The sequence below is a fragment of the Leucoraja erinacea genome, chromosome 4 (genome assembly GCF_028641065.1).
Source record: "Leucoraja erinacea ecotype New England chromosome 4, Leri_hhj_1, whole genome shotgun sequence".
In the NCBI taxonomy this organism is placed as follows: Eukaryota; Metazoa; Chordata; class Chondrichthyes; order Rajiformes; family Rajidae; genus Leucoraja; species Leucoraja erinaceus.
The window spans coordinates 55,714,279-55,728,038 of NC_073380.1; positions in this window are offsets into that span (position 1 = coordinate 55,714,279).

Genomic DNA, 13,760 nt, shown 5'->3' on the forward strand with positions numbered 1-13,760 from the left:
CAGTGCTGGCTCGAAGGGCAAATGGCCTACTCCTGCACCTATTGTCTATTGTCAGACAGCATCTGTGGAAAGTAAAATTATGAACATTCAGGCCTGGGACCTATCCCCAATACAAGAAAAGAGATAAAAACAAGTTTGATTTCTGAGGGCTTGGGACATTGAGCTAATTGAGCACTCAATTTTCTCTTTCCTAGTTCTGAGGAAGGATCCCACATTTAAAACATTAGCTGTTTCTACTTCTGAAGTTGCTGCCTGACATATTGAGTATTTCCACTAATTTCTGCTTTCTTTTAACATTTCCGGTGTCACTTTTTTTTTACATTTTCATTAGGAATAAAAGAGGTAGGTAGGTAAGTATCCTACTTCAAAAGTCAAGGGACAAGAGTGTTTTATTGTCATATGTCCCAAAGAGAACAATTACATTCCCACTTGCAGCAGCACAACAGAATACGTAAACATTGCACTATATAAACTAGTAAATTCACACATGACATGGAAATTGAAAAATAATCTCATGTTAAGATTTTTCAACCCACCTCATTACAGATGTTGGTCTTTTCCCTCTGGAACGATTGTACTACAATGCTGAGAAAATATTTTTTACACTCTGGTATTTTTCTCTTCGCTTTTCTTGTTGTTCTTGACTTTGGTTTGATTGTTCTCATTTATAGTATGACCTGATTTGATTAGATAGCACGCAAACAAAGGCTTTTCAATGTCTGGATCCTCCATGGTACACATGACAACGATAAAACAATGCCATTATTGTTTGTCATTCAAATGCGAATTCCCAGACTGTAAACTGAAGTAACCTATTGATCGGTGTGCATTCGAAACTTCGAGTCAAAAATTGAAAGAAACTTCCTCCATGAACAATCCTCCAGGGCCAATGTTGTTAAGAAAGTTACCCCTCACATGGACCATTAAACAAATACATATATTGTCAATGGTCAATGATGTTTTATTGTCACATGTGCAAACGCATGATGAAATTATTTTGCATATATTTCAGTAAAATATTGCCATACCCAAGCACAATCCAGAATTCGCAACATGCACAGAAATAATCCACTGAGCATCAAGCAATAGGCACCAGGTTTATGCGCCATTTTCAAATTCCATTCCACACTCTAGGTCTTATGCAGCGATGCCCGATCCATGCGTGGCCCCAGGCTGCTGCAAGGCCTCCAGCCGTCTCAAATGTCTGGATCCTCCAGTGAACCGACATCTCTCTCGTTGCCCGTCCACATTTGTGTCCTGGGGGGCACCTCCCGTAGCCAACCTTGGGAGCGCAGAGGACCCAGTTCACCCTCCCACCGGCCTTGCTATTGGGAGATTATGAGATCATGTTTGATTTAAAATCAATGGATCCCATTCAGACTCAAACATTTAGCAATTCTGTTTAAATTCATTGTGAAGTCTCTCTCTATTGCTCAAATTGAAATTGAACAATTTTGTTAATATATACTATTGCATCAATATAGTGCTATTTACTAAATTACCATGAAAGAAAACTTATGATCTGTATTACTGTTTGGATTGAAATGGACATAACCATGTACAGTATTGCATATATTGTCCACTGAGATTGATTAATTGATGATGATACTTTACTGTCACATGTACATAGATACAGTGAAATTCTTTGTTTTGCATTAAATCCAGTAAAATTATACTATAGACTAGACCAAGTGGGACCCGTTGGGTCCCAGCATCACACGGCAGGGCTGGTCCCACAACACAATATTCCACCTCTCCACCAATTTAAATATTGGTGGCCTGTGGGGGGGTGGCCTGGGGGGGGGGGGGGGGGGGGGGGGGGGGGGGAAGAGGGGGCTTTCTGGAGTGCTAGTATGGGTGTTGTGGCTGAAGGGACTGGTTTCCAGAGGGCTAGTATGGACATTGTGGGCCAAATGGATTCTTGGGCTGGCGGCTCAGTCACTCAAGCCTGTTGTGCTGGCAGCTCACTCACTCACGGCTGGTGGGCTGGCAGTTGACTCACGGGTATTCCTTGAAATTCCATTTCAAGCAGGGTGCAAGGCCACCAAATTCAAGTGCAGTTTCATACCATTTCAAGCAGGGTGCAAGGCCACCAAAGACAGCGAGTCATGACCTCTCCCTCCTCCATCTTGCAGAGACTGAGCCACGGCCACACTTCTGGGTTTTATAGTCTGCACCCCCCTCCCCCCACCAGAAGGGGCGTGGCCTTCATGGCATGATTGACAGGAGAGAGAATCTCAATATTTTTTTAAACACTAATAACTCTTTTATTTTTCATTGATGGGTAAAATCCTCGGCACCTGATGAGCAGAGGGGGACTGAGTAAGATGGCCAAAAATCACAACCATACGTGGTAGCGTTTTTTCTAAAAACAATATAAAACGTAAACAGGATGTGGTCAAGATTAGACTTTTGATTATATAGAAAGCAAGGCACCTTTAATTAGGCAAGGCACCTTTAATTAGGCAAGGCACCTTTAATTAGGCAAGGCACCTTTAATTAGGCAAGGCACCTTTAATTAGGCAAGGCACCTTTAATTAGGCAAGGCACCTTTAGCATTTCCAAACCAAAGGCAACGCAGCTTTAGCATTTCCAAACCAAAGGCAACGCAGCTTTAGCATTTCCAAACCAAAGACAACGCAGCCTTAGCATTTCCAATCTATATTTTCAAACCACATTAAGGGCACTGATAGGTCAGTAAAACCACTCACCGACATGTGTTCAGTGTTATTCACAGCCCAGACTGAGAGACATAACCGTCTCGCTCCCCCGCTATTGAGGGTGTGCTGGTTAATTCCCGGGATAGTAGGACAGACATGAGAAAATGGGTCAAATGAGCTTGTAATCACTGGAATTTAGAAGGATGAGATGGGATCTTATGGAAACATATAACATTCTTAAGGGATTGGACTGGCTAGATGCAGGGAAAATGTTCCCCATGTTGGGCGAGTCCAGAACCAGGGGGGTCACAGTTTAAGAATAAGGGGTAGGCCATATAGGACTGAAATGAGGAAAAACCTTTTCACCCAGAGAGATGCGAATTTGTGGAATTCTCTGCCACATTCATTGGATGCTTTTTTAAGAGAAAGTTTGATTTAGCACTCAGGGCAAGCAGAGTCAAAGGATATGGGGGAAAAAGCAGGAACAGGATACTGATTCTGGGTGATCAGCTATGATCATATTGAATGGCCTACTACTGCACCATTTTATATGTTTCCATGTAATTGTAGTGGAATAGTTGACTTCACTGAGGCACAAAGAGTCACCACATTTCTGGCGCCCACAAAGAGGGGGGGGGGGGGGGGGGGCCTTAAAGGCACGTTGTCCTGGTGACACTGGTCCTCTCCTCTGTCCGCCGACTCCCTCGATTCACCTCCCCAGTTCCGGGACTCTGGGGTCGATCCTCAGATAACAGTGTGGAAACAAGCCCTTCAGCCCAACTTGCCCACACCAGCCAACAAGTCCCAGCTACACTAGTCCCACCTACCTGTGTTTGGTTCATATTCCTCCAAACCAGTCCTATCCATGTACCTGTCCAACTGCTTCTTAATCGTTGGGATAGTCCCAGCCTCATCTAGCTCCTCTGCCAGCTTGTTCCATACACCCACTACCTTTTGGGTATAATAAATTACCCATCAGATTCCTATTAAATCTTTTCCCCTTCACCTTAAACCAACAAGGCGAATCACTGCCCAGTTATATAGCAGGCAAGCCAGGCCTGCTGTCAAGGTACGGCTGCGACTCACCTGGACCTTCTGCCACAACACACGGCTTCCTGGAATTGAATGCTGCCCTAACTGAAATGCCATAAATTAGAATGAACTAGCACGATTGCAACTGGATAGACCCATGTGGAGCGAAAAACTCCATTCCAATGTGGCAAAGTGATCAGAATCCATGACCAAAACCAAGATGCGGGTGGACCACTTAATCCAAAATTGCATAATCTAAACTGTTTAACAATCCAACATTTAACACTAAGACAAGCTATTGTTGTATTATTTACATTGCTTAATTAAAATTTTGGCAATAATTCAAAATATTTAGTGCAAAAATAACATGATAGAGAGATGAGTGATTCATAAGAAGCAAGAACCGAGTTATGCTGCACCATTAATAATAACTAACATAACACTCAAAGTGGCAGAAGATATTATGGAGACAGTTTGTGGACAGCTGCCAAAATGAACCATTATTTTGCTCTTCATGAAGTTGATATGAAGGCTAAACACCCAAGTTGTATAAGGGGGTAAACTGTGTCAAAATGCAGGAATTTGAATTCTTTATAATAAATGGTAAAATCCAGCTTCACTATCGTCAATTCTGAATAACCTTCAGAATTCATGTAAGTATCATACATCTATTATTCAAACCATGGCTCAAAAAAAACTTCAAGTGCTTTGAATAGTCAATGTGAATAATGAGATTGCCAACAATAGTTGAGCATTTTGGTGATGTTTTTAAATAGCATTATTTTCCATACTCTAGGCCTGGATAGAATGAATGTGGAGAGGATGTTTCCACTAGTGTGAAAGTCTAGGACCAGAGGCCATAGTCTCAGAATAAAAGGACATACCTTTAGAAAGTAGATGAGGAGGAATTTCTGGTGTCTGCAACTCGACTATTGCACCACTGTGCCATCCTTTCTCTGAATCAATGGAACCCAACTACCATTTAAAATTGATGCCATGAATGTAATTTACATGAAGTCTGTTTCCATGCAATCAATTGATCAATAAACCAATCGATCATTCGATTGGCCAACTAATCAACTAACTAATCAACCAATCATTCAATCAATCAATCAACACCTCTGCAGCCACTTTTATTTCCTAAAGTATAAGTGACTGATGAAGGTCATTTATTAGATTTTAATCCTATTAATTCTTAACTCCTATCCTTTCTCATTACGGGGTGGAAAAGTGCCTGCTTTTGCCTTGGTTTCTTGACATATTGTTCTAGAAAATTGTTTCAGACTCATTCCAAGAATTTGTCCTCCGATCTAGAATTGCAAATTTTGGTTTGCCCAGTTTGTGTACTAAATTCTGCCAATTTAGTGTATTACCCATTACATGCTCTTCTAATTTCATGATTTATACACTGTCCAACACTGGACATCATTAGGTAACTGGTTAAATATTACCAGTTGCTTCCTGCCTTGCCTTAGATTGTTCCACTCTATCCCTACATATTTGTTTCCTGCAGGTTAGATTCAGATTAATCTATTGTCTTCTACACCAGGGTGCGATGAAATTCCTTGTTTACATAAAGCTCACAGAATAATCTGTGTACATGGTGATGAACAATACAACAATAAATACAATGTGAAATGTAAAACAGCGACATGTTGCAAAGATTGCAGTGCATTGTGAAGTGGTGCAAAATTACTCCGAGTATGTAGTCTTGTTCTTAACTTAAATACAAGGTTAAATACAAAATAAGGGTATGACAGCACCTCCGTGAATGAAGTCTGAAATAAGTGAATGGTTCTAATAAAGGGACTGAAGAGGTGTCCCAACCCAAAACTTCACCTATCCATGATCAGCAGAGATGCTATCTTGCTCACTGAGATACTACATCACTCTGTGATTAGTTTGGGAGTCTGAAAGCATTGGGGATAAAGCTGTTCTTGTCTGAGTGTCCATCTGGGTTGTTAAGCTCCTGTATTTTCTCATAGAAGGTAAAAGAGAAAAAAGGGATTAGCTAGGGTGGCGGGTATCTTTGACCATACTTCCAGCCTTCCTGATGCAATGTACTATGAAGATGGACTGAATGGGGGGAAGTGATGAGCCTATGATAGCCTGGAGATAGACACAAAGTACTGGAGTAACTCAGCGGGTCAGGCAGCATTTCTGGAGAAAAAACATGGATGACGTTTCAGGTCAGAACCCTTCTTCCGATCATTGGTACACCAGGATCTGCAGTTCCTTCCTATACACTATGATGGACTGGGCCGTGTTCACCACTCTCTGCATGTTCAGGTGGTCAAGAGCAGAGCAGTTACCATACCAAACTGAGGTGCAACACTTCAGAAAACTTTCTATAGCGCATCTGTAAAAGTTCAAAAGAATCCTAGTGGACCTGCCAAATCTTCGCAGATATCATAAGAAAGTAATTACGCTAATGCACTGTATTGATCACCAACTCAGTGTGAAGGGAACAGGTTAGCTTGCCAGTAACCTAAATGCCTAGAAGCTGTCACCCATCTCTGCACCAGCTCTGTTGATGAGGACAGAGTAGTGTGTCACTCCCTTGTTTCCTACGGGCAACAACCATCTCTTATGTCTTGCGGTTGCATTGTTGTCAGAGATCACCCCTAATTATATTCAGGCCCGGCCATGGTTGCCAGGCATCCATTTGATTGAATTGAGCTGTTAGCTTGTTCTGGGAGTCTCTCAGCATTGCTCAACGGACCACAGTTCATGTGGACTGTGGTACCGGGAGGGAGCCGAGGGAGATGTTGGATGTGAGGAGCAAGGACCAGTTGGAGGGTGAACTGGGGTAATGCCTCCAGCGCCTTCCAGCTCAGCTGCAGAAGGCGCTCCTGAGACACAAACGTGGCTGGGCGAGGAGATGAGAGGGGAGTCAGTTCACGGGACAATCCGGTAGAAGGCGACAGAGGGAGACCATGCAGGATCGAGAACTGCTCCAGTAGACTGAGTGTGCGGGCGGACCGGACTTTGGACTTTGGAAATGACGCCAAAACATGGCGGCGCCTGCGTGTGTAAATATGCAAAATGAATTTCACTATGCATTTGTACATATGACAAATAAAGCACTACTGAACCATTTTTGGCATTCTTGTACAATAAGGGCCATTCTTCTTGAAAGCCTCGGATCTGGACTTTAGCGGAGGGTGAATCCCCTGTTCACCCAACATTTCTGGTTAGAATAGACCCTAATCTATCGATTTCAGACTTGTGGTGGAGTACATGCCCCAATCTGAAGGGGAAATGTATGCGAGCTTCAAGTTACTTGGCGTTAACATTACCAATGATCTGTCATGGCCCACCCACATCTTCCGAAGGTGACTGAGGAAATGCAGCATGCCTCACATGACACTTACAAACCTCTACAGATGCACCATAGAAAACATACTATCGGGTTGCATAACAAGTGGTTTGGGAAGAGTCTGCCCAAGACCACAAGAAATTGCAGAGAGTTGTCGATGTAGCCAGTCCATCACACAGACCATACTTCTCGTCACTGACTCCATCTACACTTCGAGCTGCATTGGAAAAGCAGCCAACATAATGAAAGACTCGTCCCAACCTGGTCATTCTTTCTTCATTCCACTGGTTGAAGAACACTGAAAGTATGGAAAATGAACGAAAGACACAAAGTGCTGGAGTAACTCAGCGGGTCAGGCAGCTTCTTTGGAGAACATGGATAGGTGACGTTTCAGTTTGGGACCCTTCTTTAGACGGTAGATGTATGCCATGTCTGTATTTTTCACCAGGATAATGCCTTTTTCACGATTGAGAGCCTAATTCAGCTTTTTTTTGCCATTTTGCTAAAATGTCATGTTATTTTCTCTAGTTGTACCATGATTACAATGACGTTTTCTATGTTAACACGCTAATATTAATGTTATTATTAACGTGTTAACGTAGTATAATTTACAAGAAAACTTCTACCACCAGAGCAAAATCGGGGGCGCCACTGTCGGTCGTTCATTCGTTCGTGCTGCTGCCCACTGGTTCAGTTTACTCCAAGATCTATTTAAGAAAGAACTACAGATGCTGGAAAAATCAAAGGTAGACAAAAAATGCTGGAGAAACTCAGCGGGTGAGGCAGCATCTATGGAGAGAAGGAATAGGCGACGTTTCGGGCTGAGAACCTTCTTCAGACTGATGTGGGAGGGGGGGGTTGGGGTTGGAAAAAGAAGAGGCGCAGACAGTAGGACTAGAAGGAGAGCTGGAAAAAGGGGAGAGGGAGGAGGGAGAAGACAAGGGCTATGTAAAATTAGATAAGTCAATGTTGATACAACTGGGGTGTAGACTACCCAAGCGAAATACCCAACCATGTCTCCTCATTGCATTTACTGCAGGCTCCAGTCACAAATCTGATTTTTCAAGTGATCTGTGCAAGGCATTCATTGATGCTGGAATTCCACTTTGGAAATTGAAAAACAAATCTCTCAGAGGTTTTTTAGAGAAATATACAGAGGAACATATAACAAGCAAGTATCCATTATGGAAAAATTATGATGACAGCAACTTCAACATTGTTGTGCAGAAAATTAGAGATGAAGTTGCATGCAACAAAATACGGATCCCAATAGGCGAGACAACCGATGCTGTGTGGAGAGATTTTGCCAAAGTCGTCATTGGTACACTGGAGGCAGGTCAACCATCAAAGGAGTATTTGTTGACATCGGAAGCATTGGAGAAGTCAAAGGACATTTGGACAAATACATGGATTGGAAAAGTTTAGAAGAATATGGGCTAACTAGCAAATGGCACCAGCTTAGATGGGGTATCTTGGTTGGCATGTACGAGTTGTGCCGAAGAACGTTTTTTTAACTATGTGACCCTAAGATTCTATTACTTCATTAGACCAAGTGGGACCCGTTCCCCCAACACAATAATCCACCATTCACCCGTTCCCCTAACGCAACCTCTTTCGACCACTCACCCATTCCCCTAATGTAACCCATCCCACCAACGCAATATTCCACCACTCATTCATAGCCCCGACAGGAAGCCTGGTCACCCAACGCAACCCATTCCCCAACACAATATTCTACCACTCCCCTGCCTCCCCCATCAAAATTCCAATTGCACTTTCCCTGCCTCCCCCAGCACTTGCAATTCCCCTAGCCCCTCCCCTTCCTGTTCAATCACTTGCTGCCAAGACCACAACTAAGTGTTCTATGATGGCAACATTGTTGCAAATGTCGGGTGGATGACTGTGAGATCCCATTGTGACGTCATAGCCGCAACTGCCAGCACTGAAGTGTTGAAGTGATTGCCAAAGCGGATTTAGTAAACTTAAAATGTGATAACCAGTGAAATATAGCATCACTCTTAACAAAACATAATACAAACAACCACAGGTCCATGGTGAGGAAGGTGGTGTAATTGTTTTCATGCTATTGTGTACCGTTTTGGCGTAGTTCATTGAGATCACACGCATGCAGACAGTCAGACGTCCAAACAAGACGAGAGTTTTAATAATATATAGATAGAAGATTACACAAAGTACAGGAGGGACTCAGTGGACCAAGCAGCATCTATGGAGGGAAATGTACAGACAGCATTCTGGGCCAGGACCCTTTTTCAGGTCTCGAATGCTCTTTAGAATTACATTATTTTTCTTATTTGTTTTACTGTGAAGATGACTACTAATTGGATACAAAAATAGAAAGATCTATTAACTAGATAAATTGTAATCTCGGGATTGTATTGGGTGGGTCAGGACATTCTGATGAGAAACTTCGCAATCAAATCAGCTAGACCTGATGGAAGTATATTAAGTTATGAGAAGTAATGATAGGGTAGACAGTCAGAACCTTTTTGGCAGGTTGGAAATGTCAAAGACTAGAGGGCATCGCTTTAAGGTCAGAGGAAGGGAATTTAAAGGAAATGTGCGGGGCAAGTTTTTTTACACAGAGAGCGGTAGATGTCTGGAATGCAATGCCAGGGGTGATGGTGGAAGCAGAAACAATAGTGGAATTTAAGAGTCTTTTTAGTAGGCACATGGATATGCAGAGAATGGAGGGATATGGATCAGGTGCAGACAGAGAAGATGAGTTTAACTTGCCTTCATGGTTATCACAGACATTGTGGCTGTACTGTTCTATGCTCTCTTCTCTGTCCCTATGCTTTGTGATGCACTCTTGTTTAATGGGAAGCCAGCCTATTTGTTTAGAAAAGTCTACAATGTTGTTTATTTTATAATCTATTAATTTAAATCTTAAATATTTAATTTAACCACATTTAAATATATTCAAGATTAATGTTTAATAAATACTATTTTATTCGACTTGATGCAATTCACCAACTCAAAGAACACATATTTTGTTTAGAAACCTAAGAGACTGCAGATGCTGGAACAGAGCAAAATACAAACTATTGGAAGCTGGAGTAACTCAGCGGGACAGGCAGCATCTCTGGAGAGAAGGAATGGGTGACTTTTCGGGTCGCGACAATTCTTCAGACCCTGTCTGTATTGAATTAAATTGAATTGAACACTTTATTGTCACATGTGACAAGTCACAGTGAAATTCTTTGCTTGCAAGGCCCATCGTCCCACAAGGCTCAGGCTCCGACCCGCGAGGGTCCACTGCTCGACTTCTGTTACTGTTCTGTTCTGTTTTGGGTTGAGACCCGTCTTCAGACTGAAGGTCTGGTTAATTGGCTTGGTATAAGTGTAAATTGTCCCTAGTGTGTGTAGGATACTGTTAATGTGCGGGGATCGCTGGTCAGTGCGGACTCGGTTGGCCGAAGGGCCTGTTTCCGCTCTGTATCTCTAAACTGAACCCCGTCCGGCTAGCAGGGCTGCGTAGGGCCGAGTGCCGGGACACGGTGACATCTGGCTCTGATCTCCACAAAGCCAATCGTGTATAGAGCAGCGCCACAGATCAATGGGCCTCTGGTGCTTGGAGTCGGTAAACAGACACAGACAGGAAATTGGATGTTGCTCCGGCTTTTTGTGTCTATCAGTGACTTGGAGAGTGGGCTGGACAACGAATGACACAGCTGGTCGCGGCTCCCCTGATCTACGCTATTCCCACGCACTTATGGGCGTGTCTCACTGAGGCGACTTTTTAGGCGACTGTCAGAAACTAGTTTTACTAGCATTCACCTACGGCACCTTGCGACAACCTATGACAACCTCCGACAGCAAAAATTGTTGCCACTGTCGCTTGTAGTCGCCCAAAAGATCGCCTAAGTGGGACAGGCCCTTCAGGCTGCGACTCGGTGCATCCCTCAGGCTTGGTCTCTCGCAATTTCTCACACCCAACTCTCACCCAATGTTGGCAGCCCTGCTATGAGACGGAGAGTGCGGAGGAAAGAGGTGCTGTAAGGGCAGTCCACGTCTTTCACCAGCTCATTGGAATTTTTCCCAATTCCATAATGACTGTCTAAGAACTCGGCCCTCATTAGACCTGGCGTCTCTCCGCCATAAACGGAGTTCACCTCCTGGAAGCTCAACTTGTAGACCACCCGCTCCTTCTTGAAACGGATATAAAACAGCTGTAAACCGAGTTCAGTTCAGTCTGAAGAAGGGTCTTCTCTCCAGAGTCGCTGCCTGTCCCGCTGAGTTACTCCAGCTTTATGTCTAACTTCAATTTCAAGAGTTAAATAAAAAACACAGAATGCTGGAGGAACTCAGTGGGCTAAGCTGCATCTGTGGAGGGAATGGATTAGGAGTTGTTTCGGGCCAGGGTTCTTCTTCAATAGGAAGGAACTGCAGATCAAAGATACTAGAGCGGAAACTAGTGCCTTTGCTGCAGATCACGCATGACATTCTTCCGATTTTATTGTTTTCCTATTTGTCAATTTTTTGTGCTGATTATTTGGCGGCCGAACAACCACTGTCTCTAAGGGGTTGCGTCCAATCACCGACCATCTTCCCTTAAAATTCACGACCAATCAACAAATCAGGTCTCCTCCCGCCCAATCAGCCGCTGTCTGCAAAGGCATTATGTCCAATCACATAATGCGCTGGTCACTCGTCGGCCAATCAGACACAGTCTCCTAGGCGCCTTGTGATCAATCAGCGACCTGCTTCCCTCACCGAAGCAGAGGATGGCTGCAGCCAACACAGAGAGAGAGAGAGAGAGAGATGCAAGAAAGCAGCTATGACATATAATACACAATCAACTATATTATAAATACATAATAAACAGGTTATGCATTCTTGTACACTTACATGGGTATGACCGCACATTAAAAAAATCCCCCCCCCCTTCCTTCACAACCTCAGCCTCACGGACCTTAGAGTACCCCTAGTTCCTAAAACCCATTTCCATCACTGGTTCCACATTGTGCTTTCATTGGCTTCTTCCTGACGTTTGCTGCAAAACGGTTTGCAGTGAAATTTAATTCCAACTTTGAAGTTTATTTTGTGCAAAAAAAAAGAGCAAAACAGATCTTGCTTACCCTTTCCAATTGGTTGCAATGTGCACTGCATTGATTGTCCAGGATGTTTAGTTTTGGTCGTTTGACCGTAAAACAGCCCTCAGACAGAGTGCAATGGCAACGGCAAAGGGCAATGCCAACATTTAATTTACCCTTCGTTTTTACTGAAGGAACCGGCCACTTCATGTGTGATAACATTTACACATTCCATCCTCAATCTGCAAACACCCTGAAGTCCAGATGATTTACATTATTTAATCCGGCCCAAAGTTTAATAATTTTCTCAAACCTGATAACAGATTTAATTTGTGGGAAGGAACAGCAGCTGCTGGAACCAAAATCCGGTAGGCGGCGCGACTCTCGTCAGCAGCGGCCTCTGCAGCCCGTCTGCGTTTTTATTATTTTTTGTCTATGTTTCTATGTAGTTTTTGTTATTTTTTTGTTGGGGTGTGTGTGTGGGGGGGTGGGGGTGGGGTGTGAGGGAGGGGGCAACTTTTAAATCTCTCCCTGCACGGGAGACCCGACCTTTTCCTTGTCGGGTCTCCGTTGTCGTTGGGGCTGCAACGAGGTGCGGCCTCCAACAGGAGAAGACCGGGGACTCTGGTGCCGACGACTCACCTCACCGTCGCGGAGCTGGCCGAGTCTAGAGCGGGTGGAGCAGTGGTGGAGCACTGCTGCTGCTGCGGCCCGACCTCCGGAGATTCGGAGGCTGCAACTGCGGGTCTGGTGGACGGCGGCACCGGGAGCCCCGCGGGTCCCTGGAGGGAGACCGCTTTTCAGGGCTCTCGCAACGGCGACTTCTCCCGCCCGAGTTGCGGGGTTGAAGAGCTCCTGGAGCGGGGCCTGACATCACCGCCCCGCGCGGCTTGGAATGGCCACGGGACTCTGTGAGCGCACGCCGGGGGCCCTAACATCAAGACCCGGTGTGCGACCTTGCACCACCCGGCGTGGCTTTAATGGCCGCGGGACAATCGCCATCGCCAGCCGGGGGCTTTGACTTTGACTCTGACATGGGGGGGGGGGGGGGGGGGTTAGTGCAGTGGAGAGATAAGTTTTTTTGGCCTTCCATCACAGCGATGTGATGGATGTTTATGTAAATTATGTTGTGTCTTGGGTCTATTTGTTTGTAATGTATGTCTGCAGAAACGGCATTTTGTCAAGGGGTCCAAATGACAAATAAATTTAATCTTGAATCTTGAATCTTGAATCTTGAATCTTTACACCAAAGATAGACATAAAATGCTGGAGTAATTCAGCGGGACAGGCAGCACCTCTGGATAGAAGGACTGGGTGACGTTTCGGGTCGAGACCCTTCTTCAGACTCAGATTAAATCTGTTTAAAACAAAACAATTGCCTCACTCCCCAGATAGCTGTTTCTAATTGAACGTAATTGATCAGGGGATTCTGAACATGCGTTGTTATAAAATGCCATATTCATTGCAATTTCTCAAACTATATCAGGTGTCTTTGCCAAGTTTTTGAATTATGATTGGATGTGAAAGGTACTCTTAATAATGAAATGGTTTGATATTTTAAACATTATTCGTAAGGGACACTCGGGAGTATTAAAATCCACGCCTCGTCTGTTCGTGTTTCCCCTTCCACGTTGAAGGGCCAGAGAAGATCTGGTGATGTTTATTTCCAAGGGAATAAATGAGTTGGTGATAAGG